General features: G+C 35.0%; 1 protein-coding gene across 6 annotated transcripts in view; it reads left to right on the forward strand.

Moving 5' to 3' along the window:
- Ppig (peptidylprolyl isomerase G) overlaps positions 1–14,982 on the forward strand; it is a 56,434-nt gene that overhangs the window by 5,664 nt on the left and 35,788 nt on the right. For 2 of the 6 annotated variants that reach the window (XM_046447378.2, XM_046447380.2), the window contains exons 2-3: positions 8,128–8,230; positions 14,716–14,768. The exons of 2 other annotated variants lie outside the window; for them this stretch is intronic. The gene's annotated coding sequence lies outside the window, so the exon portion shown is untranslated. The remainder of the gene's footprint in view (positions 1–8,127; positions 8,231–14,715; positions 14,769–14,982) is intronic. 2 more of the 6 variants (XM_046447379.2, XM_046447381.2) reach the window with 1 other exon arrangement.

Raw genomic sequence — 14,982 nt, forward strand, 5'->3', positions numbered from 1 at the left:
CTAAAAAATAAATATTAAAAAAAAAAAAAAGAAGTCACTGCATTATTTATTGCCTAATTACAAACCCTATATCATTTGCCATATAATTTAGTAATTAGCTGCCCATATATATCTTTGTACTCTCTTTCCTGGCATCTTTCAGTATATTAGGATGAATACAGAAATTGTTTTATGTGTGAAACTGCAAAATGAACTTGTTACCTCTCACTTATTATTTGAAATGTATTTGTTGCAGAAATTTAGAAATTTTAGCATTTTTAGATATTTTAAATGTTACTGTGTACATGACTGATATGGTTGACAAACATGAACAACTTAATCATTTGCTTAACAAAAAGTAGAATGTATAAAATTATTTTAAAATATAGATGTTAGGATTTTGTGTATTTTTAAAAATATTTTTTAGTTATACATGAACATACTATCTTTATTTTGTTTATTTTTGTGTGGTGCTGGGAATTGAACCCAGAGCCTCACATGTGCCAGGCAAGCTCTCCACCACTGAGCCACAAACCCAACCCAGGATTTTGTATATTTTTATATGACCTAATTTTTTCATTGAGCTTATTGACTTTATTGCTTCTTATTAAAAATTTTTGTTATGAAAAAAGTAAATTCTTTCTCTCATACTTAAATTTCTGAGGAAGTCAGCCAGATGAGGTGAGTTCATGAGGTCAGGGAGATGATGAATGGTAACAGCTAATAAGCAATGAAGTAGGTCAAAATAGAACATACATATTTCCTCTGATGGGAGCAGGTTATGCTGATTACTGTACATAAATGGGGCACACTGCCAGGTGTGGTAATTGTTTTTCCAAGAAAAATGTAAATCTGTATTTTGTAGATACAGCTGCAGCTCATTCAGACTGAACAGATTTGTGACAAATTGGCAGAATACTCTGAAAGCTTTGTCTTGTAGTATTCTTAGGCAATTCATGAATTATTTTATTGAAATTCTTATGGTTGCAATGTTTTCCTGAATTGTATTTTTTTTAAAGAGAGAGAGAGGGTTTTTTTTAAATATTTATTTTTTTTTTAGTTTTTGGTGGACACAACATCTTTATTTTATTTTATTTTTTTTATGTGGTGCTGAGGATCGAACCCAGCGCCCCACGCATGCCAGGCAAGCGCACTGCCGCTTGAGCCACATCCCCAGCCCCAATTGTATTTTTGGTAGCTCTCAGCATTGTTTTTCTTTTTACTTTTTCTTGAAGGACTGAAAAGTTGACCAGATGGTTGTTTCAACTGTGTCTGATTTTAGATATTATTTAGTAATATCTGGGAATCATAATTCTAGAGGAAATATTGTATCCTATTTTTCATTACCAGTTAGTGAGCTCTTGGTAATGAGTAGCAATTAGTAGCATTTTAATAATGTTTTAAGTTTGTGAACCATCTTTTGTGTCACCATTGTTCTTCATGAGTTGTTAATATTTGAGCATTTACATATTCAGTGGATTTGTGTAGTAACTTGAATAATTACTGTCTTCCCTCTTTCTTAAACTTAGAGGATATTTGATTTTTAATTTCAGGAAAATAATTTTAATCAGTTTCTGTGAAAAGTATGTCCTTGGGTGATAGAATCTAAATACATGTACATTTTTCTTTTTTTTTAAATATTTATTTTTTAGGTGTAGATGGACACAACACAATGCCTTTATTTTTATGTGGTGCTGAGGATAGAACCTGGGTCCTGCCCGTCCTAGGCGAGCACTCTGTCGCTGAGCCACTATCCCAGCCCGACATGTACATTTTTCTAGAGGAGTCTCTATGTATGTGGGTTTGGTATTTTGTTTTTTGGTTCTAGGGATTGAACCCAGGGCTGTTTAGCCAGTGAGCCACATCCACAGCTCTGTTTTATTTTTTATTTTGAAACAGGATCTTACTAAGTTGCTAAGGCTAGTTTTGAACTTAAATCCTCCTGCCTTAGCCTCCCAAGCTATTGTGATTGTAGGTATGTGCCACTGTCTTTGGCTATTTTCTTTTTTTAAGAATTTTTTTCTTCAATTCATTTAATTAAAAGACAAGTAGGAAGAAGTCAAGCAAAAGTCCTACAGTCTTCAAACCAAATGAAATAATGATTTTTTTCTTCAGCCTTTTTTTCCCTTTGTAAATCTTTCCCTGATCTTGAAGATTTGGAATAGTTTATGTGGTTATGATGATATTCATATATTGTTTTATATCTTGATCTTTTTGAGGATGGGTGCTAGGGATTGAACTCAAGACCTCACACATCCTACTACTGAGCTATACCTCTAGCCCATCTTGATTTTTTTGGCGGGGTGGGTGATAGGATTGCCTAGCTGGTAGTGAAACAGTCTCACTAAGTTACCTAGGGCCTTGCTAAAATTGCTGAGGCTGACTTTGTACTTGACGATCCTGCTGCTTCAGCCTTTTGGAGTTGCTGGGGTTACAGGCATGCCACTGCACCTGGCTCCATCTTGATTTAAGAACATTTTCTATATAGTTAATCCTGGTAAGCATTGCCTTTTTCTCTTTTTTCTTTTTATTCTACTTAGTTATACATGACAGCAGAATGCATTTCAAATTTCATTGTATACGAATGAAGTACAACTTTTCAGTTCTCTGGTAGAGTCACACCATTCATGCAATCATACGTGTACGTAGGGTAGTGATGTCCATCTCATTCCACCATTTTTCCTGCCCCATACTCCCCTCCCCAGCCTCCCCTTTGCCCAATCCAAAGTTCCTGCATTCTGCTCATGTTCCCCCGCCCTCATTATGATCAGTATCCACTAATCTGAGAAAACATTTGGCCTTTGGTTTCTTGGGAGTGGTGTACTTTGCTTAGCATGATATTCCCCAGCTCCATCCATTTATCTATAAATGCCATGATTTTATGCTCTTTTAGTGCTAAGTAATATTCCATTGTGTATATATACTCCAGTTTATCCGTTCATCTATTGATGGGCATCTAGGTTGGTTCCATAGTTTAGCTATTTTTATGAATTGTGAATTCACAAATTTGTGAATTTGTGAGTTGTGCTGCTATAAACATTGATGTGGCTGTGTCACTGTAGTATGCTGATTTTAAGTTCTTTGGGTATAGATGGATATAGACTGAGGAGTAAGATAGCTGGGTCAAATGGTGGTTCCACTCCAAGTTGTCTAAGAGTTGTTGCACCAATTTGCAGTCCCACCAGCAGTGTATGAGAGTACCTTTTCCCCTACATCCTTACCTAAGCATTGCCTTAATAACTGTATTTTGTTGAATTAGAAACCATAATTTAAACTTTTTTTGTACAATCAAATAGTTTGCTTCTGATTATGTGTTACTAAGAAGAGTGCTAAGCCAACTTTATACTTGAAGGCTTTCTAAATTTTGGAGTAGTTCCCAAATTCCCTGTATTTGACTTTTACTGGTTCAAACTGTAAGCCCTTAAGGATTTCATGTATTGTTTCCAAAGGTACCATGTACTGTTACTAGTAATGTTGTAAAATCCTGTTTCTGTTTGTACATGTATTAGAATTATTATTTTTTTCAGTACTGGGGATTAAACCCAGAGGCACTCTATCTCTGAGCTGCTCCTCCCTCCCCAACCCCCACCTTTTTTTCTAAATTTTGAGGCAGAATCTCACTAAATTGCCCAGGCTGGCTTCGAACTTGGAATCCTTGTGCCTGGGCCTCCCAAGGGCCACCCTTGCACCCGGCTAGAATTACTCTTTAAAAAGGTCTTCACTATTGATAGGCCAAAAAAAAAAAAAAATCTCTTTAGTATTTTAAAATATTTCTCCCTGATTATAAAATTAGTATCTGTTGAAAAAAATTATAGAAACTAAAAATGCATAAGAAAATGTCCTCAAACTCATGGTCCAAACCTAATTGTTATAATGTTTTAGTGTAACGCCTCCTATTGTTTTCTCGGTATACTGATGTATATGAACTTGTGATTTATAGTTATGTTGTTTACTAGTTTGCATTTTCATCTAATAGAAAGGTCTCTAATTTGTAGTCTTTGATGATTTTCTTTTTAATTTTTTTTCCATTTAAAAAATAATTTTAATGGATTATATATTTGTGTAGTATCAAGTTGAAAAGGTATGGGAGGTTATATAGTTTAAAACAAAAACAAAAATAAACCTTCTAGGACTGGGGTTGTGGTTTATGTTGTGGTACAACAGCACCACATAAAAATAAATGAGTAAAATAAAGTAATTGTGTCCTATCTACAACTGAAAAACAAAACAAAACACGCCTTCCTTTTACTCCTCTTTCCTAACTACCCCTTTCCTCTCCATCAGCATGTGAGACAAGTGCTGTACCACTGACATATATCCCCTATCTTCCCCTCAGCCCCACTTTTTTTTTAACTAGGGTCTCACTAAGTTGCCCAGGCTGGCCTGGAACTTGTAATGCTCCTACCTCAGCGTCTTCAGTAGCTGGGATTACAGACATGGACTGTATTCTGCCAGATGTCTCTGAATTAAGCAAATATATATAGAGAGTTTTGTTTTGGAGTTTTTTTTAATTGTTTGTTTTTCTTTTAAAAATGTATTATACAAAGCTGGAGAGAAGAAGGAGGATGGGAGGGAAAGGGGGGGGGATCATACCTGAAATCAGTTTTTATGCATGTATGAATTTGTTGAGATGAACGCAGTTACTGTGTATAATTATAAAGCTCTAATAATAAAAAATAATAAAAATTTTAGAAAACTAAAAAGATTAGATTTGGGCTGGGGATATAGATCCATTGGTACAGTGCTTGCCTCTCATGTACAAGACCCGGGGTTCAATCCTCAGCACCACCAAAAAAAAAAAAAAAGATTTGCTGCAGGGAGGAGGAAAAATAAGAAATCATTGAAAAGAATATTGATTGGCTGGGGTTGTGGCTCTCGGTGGTAGAGTGCTCGCCTACCATGTATGAGGCCCTGGGTTCCATCCTCAGCATCACATAAAAATAAATAAATAAAATAAAGGTATTATGTCCAACTATAACTAAAAAAAATATTTTTTTAAAAAAAGAAAGGAATATTGATGTTTATTAAGGAATAATTATCATGTGCATGACCTGTAAGTAAATGGCTACAAACCCAACTGTGATGCATAGTTCTAATTGGCCCCAACACACTGAATTTTATTCAAATGGAGGTGGATTCTGAGATAACACTTTAAGAAACAGTGTTTAAAATATTAGGAAAGAAAGAAGACATTGGTATTCAATTTTTCTATTTTGTTTGCATGTAATTCTTGGTCACTCATAGTCTTTATTGAGTGTGAAGCACTAAAAAGACTAAATAATAAACTTGAACTCATTTAAAAAAATAAATAAAAATATACAAAAAACAGCCAGATATGGTGGTGCACGCCTATAATCATAGCAACTCAAAAGTCTGTGTAAGGCAATGGAAAGTTTGAAGCCAGCCTTAGCATTTTAGCAGGACTATCTATAAGGGGGTGGTTTGGGATGTGCTTGGGGATGTAGCTCAGTGGTAGAGCACCCCTGAATTCAGTCTTCAGTGCTGCAAAATAAGTAAATAAAATAAAAATATGCCAGGAACACAAATTATGCACATATTTGTTCCCTAGCTTGTACCACCCTCTTTTTAATATCTTGGATTAGCAGTATAGCTATCTTCACTCTTTTATAGCTCTGTACATTGTATGGGATATACTACAGTTTGTGTAACCTGTACATGTACATTGTATACAAATGTTTGAATATACTAAGATTTCTGTGACTGTCCTTCCTTGATGGCCAGTTAGACTTACAGCCTTTTACTGTTGCAAATCATGGTGCATTGAATAACTTGTACATACTCTATTTTGCAAATGTGTAAGAATATACATCAAAAAAATTCCTACAAATTTTTAGAAGTGGTATTACTGAGTCAAAGTTGATATGTTGTTAAATTGGCAAAGGATTGTATTAATCTACCCGTTCACTAGCAGGAACAATCTATGAGACAGTATTTTTTATTTTTGTCACTCCAATAAGTGAAAAATGTCTTTGTGATTTTAATATGTAAGAATATGATTTCTTAAGTCAGTCCCCCAAATCCAAAGGCCAAATATTCTCCCTGATATGCAGATGCTAATTTACAATAAATGGTATGTGGGGGGTAGGGAAGATAGAAGTTCACTGGATTAGACAAAGGGGAATGGAGGGGAGGGACAGGGGATGGGAATAGGAGAGACAGTAGAATTAATCAGATGTAACTTTCCTATATTCTTATATGAATATATAGCCAGTGTAACTTCACAACATAACCACAAAAACTAGAAGTTATACTCCATGTATGTATGCTATGTCAAAATACATTCTACTGTCATGTATAACTAAAAAGAAGAAATTAAAACATTTGAAAGAATAAGATTTCTACTGGCTAGATGATATTTTGCTTCATGAGCATATCATTTATTTTAGTAATTCCTGTTACTGGACTTTTTTTTTTTTTTTTTTTTTACTATTATAGGAAATTGTGTAGTGACAACTCCTGTATGTAGTTTTTAAGCTTAAAATCCCAACCATGTTAGTTTTTAAATTTTTCATTTAGTATTTAGCAGACTTCTTTTTTCTGTGTTATTAAAAAACACTTGTGTGTTCAGAGGTAGTCCATCAGATGAACTACTTTACTTAACTGTTATGTTAGACATTTTAGTTTTTTTCTAATTATTCATTATTATAAAAAATATATCAAAGACTTTGATTTAAAATTGTTATCTATATTCATTGTTTCTAGTTTATCATACCACATTGAAGGTCCCTTTTATTATAATTATTTCACTTTTTGCAAATTATCTGTTTATCCCATTAAGTGGCCTTTGTGCTTATTGTTTGGTATGTGGACACCATCGGTAGTGGTTCTTGAAGTTGGGGGGCAGAAGGACAGTGAGGTTTTTTGGTTGTCATAGTGACTGATACTTAATAGTCAGGGCCAGGGTTGCTTAATGTTCTGTACTGCATTGAGTAGGACAGCCCTCTCAAAGTATTGTCCTACTGGCACCATTTCTATGCATATGCATTGTTCTACTGTTAAAAAATCAATACATTGATTTGTTGAAAATATTTTTTCTAATTTCCTCAAGACAAATAGGAATAATATTTTTTCCATGAGTTCAAGTCTTTTTTAAATTTTTAAAAAATTTTAATTTGTTATATATGACAAACAGAATGCATTACAATTCATATTACACATGTAGAGCAGAGTTCAAGTCTTTTTTTTTTTTAATATTTTTATTTTTTAGTTCTCTGCGGACACAACATCTTTGTATGTGGTACGGAGGATCGAACCCGGGCCGCACGCATGCCAGACCAGTGCGCTACCGCTTGAGCCACATCCCCAGCCCCGAGTTCAAGTCTTTATCTCCATTATTTACTTCATTTTTAGTAAATCTAAAATTTATTTGATATTCAGTGATTAGGAAATATTCACATGTATTTTGCTTAATTTCCACTTGGGGGTGTGGCACACAATTTTGTGAAAAAGATTGTTTCCTAAGATCGTCTAATCTTAAGTCTTTTTAAAAATATTGTATTTATTTATTTGTAGTACTGGGAACTGAATCCTGAGGTGCTCTACCACTGATCTATATCCTGAGCCATTTTACTTTTTGTTTTGAGACTGTTTTTGGGTTTTTTTTTGTCCTAATAAGTAATCTAACTGATCTCAGACTTGAGATTCTCCTGTCTCTGCCTACTGAGTAGTTGGGACTGCAGGTATGTGCCACTGTGCTCGGCTTAGATTAAATCCCTTTGTTTTTATGCAGTACTGGAGATTGAATTCAGAGGCACTGTACTACTGAGCAACTTCACGAGCCCTTTTTATGTCTTATTTTGTGACAAGGTCTTGCTTAATTGCATAGACTTACCTCAAAATTGATGTCTTCCTTCCTTAGCCCCCCCAGTTGCTAGTATTATAGTCATGTGACACCATGCCTGGCTCAGTTTAGGCTTAGACAAATCTTAAACAGCAATAACAATCATGAAAGTGAGACACTTAAAAAATATTAAGCTCTCTTTTTTTGTTGTTTTCTTTTTTGTTTGTTTGTTTGTTTTGGTTCTAATTAGTTACACATGACAGTAGAATGCAGTTTGACATATTGTACTCAAATGGAGCCCAATAAGTTAAGCTCTTTTTTTTTTTAACTATTATTTTTCTGTTTAGAGACAGGGTCTCACTGAGTTGCTTAGCCTCTCGCTGTTGTTGATGCTGGCTTTTTGAACTTGTGATCCTCCTCCCTCCGCCTCCTGAGCCACTGGGATTACAGGTGTGTGCTACCACGTCTGGGAAGTTAAACTCTTTTGAAGAGTTTCTTTTATAAGTGTTTTACACAACCTGAGATATGGAAAAAAAATAAATAAAAAACTCATCTATAACCCATTTAGTTAGGGATAGAATCTTTTTTTCCCCACTCTTCTTCATTATTATTGTTTGTTTGTTTGTTTGTTACCAGGGGTTGAACCCAGGGCACTTTACCACTGAGCCAGATCCCCAGTCTTTTGTTTTGTTTTGTTTTAATTTTTGAGACAGGATCTCACTAAGTTTCTGAAGCTGTTTTTGCACTTGTGATCCTTCTGCCTCGGCCTCCTGAGCTGCTGGAATTACAGATAGAGATAATATCTTAATGTTTTCATATATTTTCTACTATTTTTGTCTTATTAATTTTAAGTTGGTGAACTAACAATTGAACCTATTCTCATTGCAAAATTTGAAACATACAATTAGAGCTAAAGATGCCATTGACTTCTGTCCCTAATCCTGATATCGTTTGAAGAAATGCTATTAGCAGTTTTTATATGTATTCTTGAGACCTTTATCTGTAGAAGTAGGATATTTTATAGTGCTAAAAAAAGTACTTCTGTGCATCTTTTTTTGAAGGGATTGTTAGGGTCTTGGGTAGGTTTCTTGGGTTATCTAAATAAGACTGTTTTTTGATCAAATAGGCTTCACTTATGATACGCAAACATCTGGTATCACTGGGCTGCATCCCAGCCCTGGATTAAGTATATACAACTTTTTCTTTCTTTCTTCCTTCCTTTCTGTTTTTCTATCTTTCTTTCTTTTGGTACTAGGTATTGTACCCAGATCACTCTACTACTGCACTACATATCCTGCCTTTTTAATATTTTTTATTTGAGAGAGAATCTAAGTTGTCCAGATTTCCAAGTAGCTGGGATTATAGGTGTGCACCACTATATCTGGCTGTTACATACCACTTTTGAACTGCCAAATAGTTTTTAAATAACATGTACATATCATCATTTATTCAGCTATTCTCCCATTATGATATATTTGGGGAGTTTCCATTTTAATTGTTTTAATGTTGGACCCTTACTGTCCTTATCCTCTCACATTTATTCATTCATTTGATAAATAGCGATTACTTGCCATGTGCTCAGCACTGTTTGCAGCACTAGGGGGTGAAGAGGGGACTAAGACTTAAAGTCTGTCATGTCATAGAACTTATATTCTTATGAGAAGAGATTGATATAAAAACTTGAATTTAGGGGCTGGGGTTGTGGCTCAGTGGCAGAGCGCTTGCCTTACACATATGAGGCACTGGGTTCAATCCTCAGCACCACATAAAAATAAATAAACAAAATAAAGATTTTTTAAAAACTTGAATTTATAATAAAGTGCCAGTTAACTGGGGTGGGTGGGGAGAATAAAGCAGAAGAAAAGGGTGTTACTGTTTTGGATAGAATAGTCAGGATGGCCTTTATGAAGAGAAGGTGCTACCCGAGCAGTAACCTAAATGAGGGAATGAGCCATGTGAAAATTTGGAGTAAGCTTGTTCCACATAGAGGGAATAGTAAATAAAGGAAAAGACAAGGAAATAGGTCGTGGGATAGTTGAAGAACAGCAGGAGTACCAGTGTGACTGAAGTAATGTTGAAGAAAGTGGTAGGGGGTAAAGTTGTATAGGTCAATAGGAGATAAAATATTTAGACTATGTAATTGTAATACATTAACCATGAGCTACTTGTGGTTACAGAGCATTTGAAATGTGGCTAGCTTGAATTGAGATACACTGAGAGTATAAAATATACACTGGATTTTTAAGACTTGGTACAAAAAAGAATGTAAAATATCTTAATTACATATTTGTGTCAGTTATATATTGATAATATTTTGGATACACTGAGTTAAAATAAAATACATTACAGAATTTAACCAGTTTTTACTTTTCAAAATGTGGTATCTAAAATAATTTAAAACTACATATGTGGTTCATATTTCTGTTGGGCAGTACTGTTTAGAGCCTTAAAGTCCATGGAAAACATTTTAATTAAGTGTGATTGTAAGACATTAGAGTTTTAAAAGACATGATAAATTTTATGTATATATGCATTTATTAATTACTTTGGTTGAACCAGGCATGCTTTATCACTGAGCTACATTTCCAGACTTTTTTTTTTTTTTTTTGAGTCAGGATCTTGCTAAATTGCTTAGGGTCTTACTAAGTTGCTGAGCCTGAAACTTTCTATCCTCCTGCTTCAGTCTCCTGAGTCTCTTGGATTACAGGAGTGTACTGTCATGCCTACCTTACTTATTTGATTCCAATCCTGGGAATAAAACCCAATGGCACTCTACCACTAATCTACATGCTCAGCTCTTTTTACTGTTTTGTTTTTTTTTTAAACATGGGCTCAAATTAGTGGGCTCATTAATTTGCTGAGGCTGACCTCAAACTTGGGATCTTCCCACCTCAGCCTCCTGAGCATCTGTGATTACAGGTATGGGCCACCATATCTGGCTAAGATTTATGATTTGAAATAATCATTTCATTTTGGTTATTCTGTGGATAATAGTACAGGACTAAAAATAAAAAAACAGAAACTAGGTGGGAGGATGTTGCAATAGTCCAGATAAGGAAGGACTATATTTGTAAAGATAGACTATTTAGGATAATTTTTTTTTTTTTTTTAAAGATAGAGTGAGAGAGGGAGGGGGGGAGAGAGAGAGAGAATTTTTAATATTTATTTTTTAGTTTTCGGCGGACACAACATCTTTGTTTTGTATGTGGTGCTGAGGATCGAACCCGGGCCGCACGCATGCCAGGAGAGCACGCTACCGCTTGAGCCACATCCCCAGCCCCTAGGATAATTTTTAAAGCATTCTTTTTTAAAAAAAATCTCATTTTATTATTTATTTATTTATTTGTTTGTTTATATGTGGTGCTGAGGATCGAACACAGTGCCTCACATGTACTAGGCAAGTGCTCTATCACTGAGCCACAAACCCAGCCCCTATTTAGCATAGTTTTTGAAGTTAGAGCCATCTATTTTTAAATGGTTTGGAAAATGAGGTGTGAGGGAGAGTGAAACCAAAGATGACTACCAAGTTTTCAGACTTAACATCTGGGACAGGAATAATGTTTACTGTCTATTTGAGGGAATGAGGGTAGGAGGAGAATAAAGAGTTTTGTTTTAGATATATTGATTATTTTTAACAAAATAAGCTTTTTATTGAAATATGACAGTATACTGAAAAGTACAGAAATTCCTGCACATAGCTCAACGTTTTTCACAAGTAAACTTGCCTGTACACAGTGTTCATTCAGATCAAGGAACAGAATAAATCACTATCCTAGTAGCCCCAACCTATTCAAACTCCATAAATTAGTGGTGATAGTCATTCCATTTTTCAAGTCCCACAAATATAAGATTGTTTACATTGTATCTAGGAATTGAGAAACTTAATCATCAAAGATTTTGTCTGAAAGGTTATGGGCAAATGGGGTTCTTTTTTTCAGCTTTAATCATTTTTGCCTCGTTTTCAAATTTGGAGTTTGTTTTTAAGAATATACTATTATAAGGTATTAAGAGTAATAGTAAGAAGTTTGGCATGTTTTTGGCAGTACTGTACCTAAACACATATGAATAGAAATCACCACCTGTGACATTGTAATTTAAAAAAAAAAAAAAAAAGCTATAGAAGTTTCTTTGGAGGAAAATAGTATAAAAAATTCTATTTCTGGCTCTTCATCCCCAAACTAGAAAATTTAAGAAGGCCTACAAAAATTGTTTAGAAGATAAAATGTAATTGGATACTGCCATTAAGTAGTAATTTAATGTTTTTCTATAAGATAGGATAGTTTCCTCATATTTGTGGAGTCATAGTTATTCTCAATTCCAAATATACAGCAAGCAAAATACTATATACATAAAGACATACTGCAACAAATTTAGCAGGACACTATAAAGTTGCTAGGTTTTGTTGTTGTTGTTTTGGTACCGGGGATTGAATTCAGGGGCACTTCGTCTCTAAGCCACATCCCCAGCTACTTAGAGACAGAGCCTCACTTTTGCTGAGACTGGCTTTAAATCGCGATCCTCCTGCCTCAGCCTCCTGAGCCGCTGGGATTGCAGGCATGTGCCACCACGCCTGGTTAGGTTTTTTTGGTTTTGTTTTTAAAGAAAATTCGTGTCTGGGGCTGGGGATGTGGCTCAAGCGGTAGCACGCTCGCCTGGCATGCGTGCGGCCCCGGTTCGATCCTCAGCACCACATACAGACGGGGATGTTGTGTCCGCGGAAAACTAAAAAATAAATATTAAAAAAATTTCTCTCTCTCTCTCTCTCTCTCTCTCTCTCTCTCTCTCTTTCTCTCTCTCTTTAAAAATAAAAAAGAAAAGAAAATTCGTGTCTGTAGAATTCTGGAGGATTTGAAAGATATCTTTTTGTTTCCTTTGTTTTATTTAAAACAATACCACTATCCATTATATCTGTTAGAATTTTGAGATGGAGAAAGTTAGGAGAAAATGATATTCTTCCATGCAGTAATTCCAAAGTGAATATACCAATACTTTGACTGAATTCAAATGCAACATAATCTTTTATATAATTTAATCCCTAATTCACATTAACAACACTAAACAAATAGGTTAATACATATAATTTGCATTTTTGTCATTGTTGGTAATTTGGACAAAGAGGTTATCATCCCTCACTTTTCCATTGCTTTTGTTGAATGCTCTGACTTGTGGTTTATGTAAAATTGATAAGGGTTAGTATGTGAACCTACACAAATGATGAAATTGTGTAGAACTAAATGTAATTAAAACTAGGCACATGTTAGTAAGATAGATGATAGGTAGGTTATATCAGCCTCAGTTTTACTATGATATAAAGATTTTGCAAAATGTTCTCATTAGGAGTATATTAAGCAACTTTGCATTACTGTAATTAAATACCTGAGATAATTAATTTGTAAAGGGAAAAGGCTTATTTTGGCTCATGGTTTTAGAGGGTCCAGTCCAAGACAGGGCACGAATTACTTTAGGCCTGTGATAAGACATGGCATAAGTACAAGTGGTAGAACAGAAGTGCTTATACCCATCAACCAGGAAGCAAAGAGAAAAAGACAAGAGGCTGGAGTCTCACAATCCCCTTCCACTAGGCCTTATTTCCTAAATGCTTCATTACCTGCCAGCAGCACCACCCTGGGACCAAATCTTTAATAATACATGCGCTTTTGGGGAATGTTTATCTAGACTACACCAGGGTGCAACTGTGTGAAGTTTATATTGGATCTGTTATTTCCTTTAACTGCATGTGAATCTACAGTTGTCTCAGTAAAAACTTCAATTAAGAGAGTGGGATATAGCTCAGCAAAAGAGCACATGGTTAACATGAGCAAGATCTTAGGTTCAGTTCATAGCTGGCAGGGTGGGGGGGGTGGCCCAGGGGATACACAGGATAAAGCCTATAAATCTTTTAGAGTTTCCCTGGGCCTAAAATATAGTGTACTATTTGCTGAGCCACCAGCTTAGTTTAGATATACTCATTTTCATAAAAGCATATACATTTTAGTTAGTCGCTTCTGAAAGTTGAAAATGTCATTTTTATAGTCAGTTTGTATACTATTTAACTTATTGGCTTTGTTTCATCTGTTCTTCACCTTAAACTCTCTACCCCCATCAGATATTACATTCAAAATTTCAAGTTTTAAAAATAAGGGCCTTACCAGAAAAAAAGTTCTATTAAAAATAAGTATCTGCTATGTAGATAAACCTGTTACACAGTATAATCCTCATTGGTATGTTTATAATAGCACATCAGGAAAGGCAATTGCTCATGATTAAATCTGACCTCGCCAGGCACCGTTTCTCACGCCTGTAATCCCAGCAGCTCAGGAGTCTGAGACAGGGGGATTGAGAGTGCAAAGCCAGCCTCAGCAAAAGTGATGAGCTGAGCAACTCATTGAGACCCAGTCTCTAAATAAAACACAAAATAGGGCTGGGGATGTGGCTCAGTGGTCAAGTGGCCCTGAGTTCAATCCCAAGTACCAAAAAAAAAAAAAAAAGTAGCCTCGTGTAATGAGTAAAACTTATTGTTGTGCTTTTACTTAGCATTTATATCTACCATATATTACTATTATTAAAATACTCTACCTTGTTCAGTGTGGTGGCTCACAGATGTAATCCCAACGACTTGGGGTGCTGAGGCATAAAGATTGTAAGTTCAAGGCCAGTCTCAGCAACTTATTGAGGCCCTAGCAACTTAGAGAGATCCTGTCTCAAAATAAAAAGGGCTTAGGATGTTGCTCAGTGGTTAAGCAACTGAGTTCAATCCCCAGTACCTAAACAAAAATTCTACTTTGTTCTTTATAGATGATTTATTTTTGATGGTATTTAGAATTCCTCCTACCACCAGTACTTGCAGCTCCACTATTGAGCATATATATCCCCAGCCACTTTTATTTCTTATTAAGTCTCATGTTTTAATCAGAACTCTCATTTTTGCTTTCTAGGAGCAAAGAATTGAATCAATTGCCCTTGTTGGTGTTCTTTTTTCAATTTAAAGGTAATCTGCCTGTCAGTTCAGTTGTCGTACAAACTTAATACAATTTTCTGTTTGTGCTGGCAATCTTATATTTGGTTGATAAAATAAAAATTTGATTGTATGATAATGGCTAAGCCTTATCTTTGAAGTCTTTTCTATTCTCACAAAACACAATCTAATCTCTGAGAGCATTAATAATCCATATGATTTACCTCATGGAAATACATATAAAAAT

The sequence above is a fragment of the Marmota monax genome, unplaced genomic scaffold (assembly GCF_021218885.2).
Source record: "Marmota monax isolate L192 unplaced genomic scaffold, Marmota_monax_Labrador192_F-V1.1 WCK01_AAM20220418_F8-fsc00007, whole genome shotgun sequence".
NCBI classification, from domain to species: Eukaryota; Metazoa; Chordata; class Mammalia; order Rodentia; family Sciuridae; genus Marmota; species Marmota monax.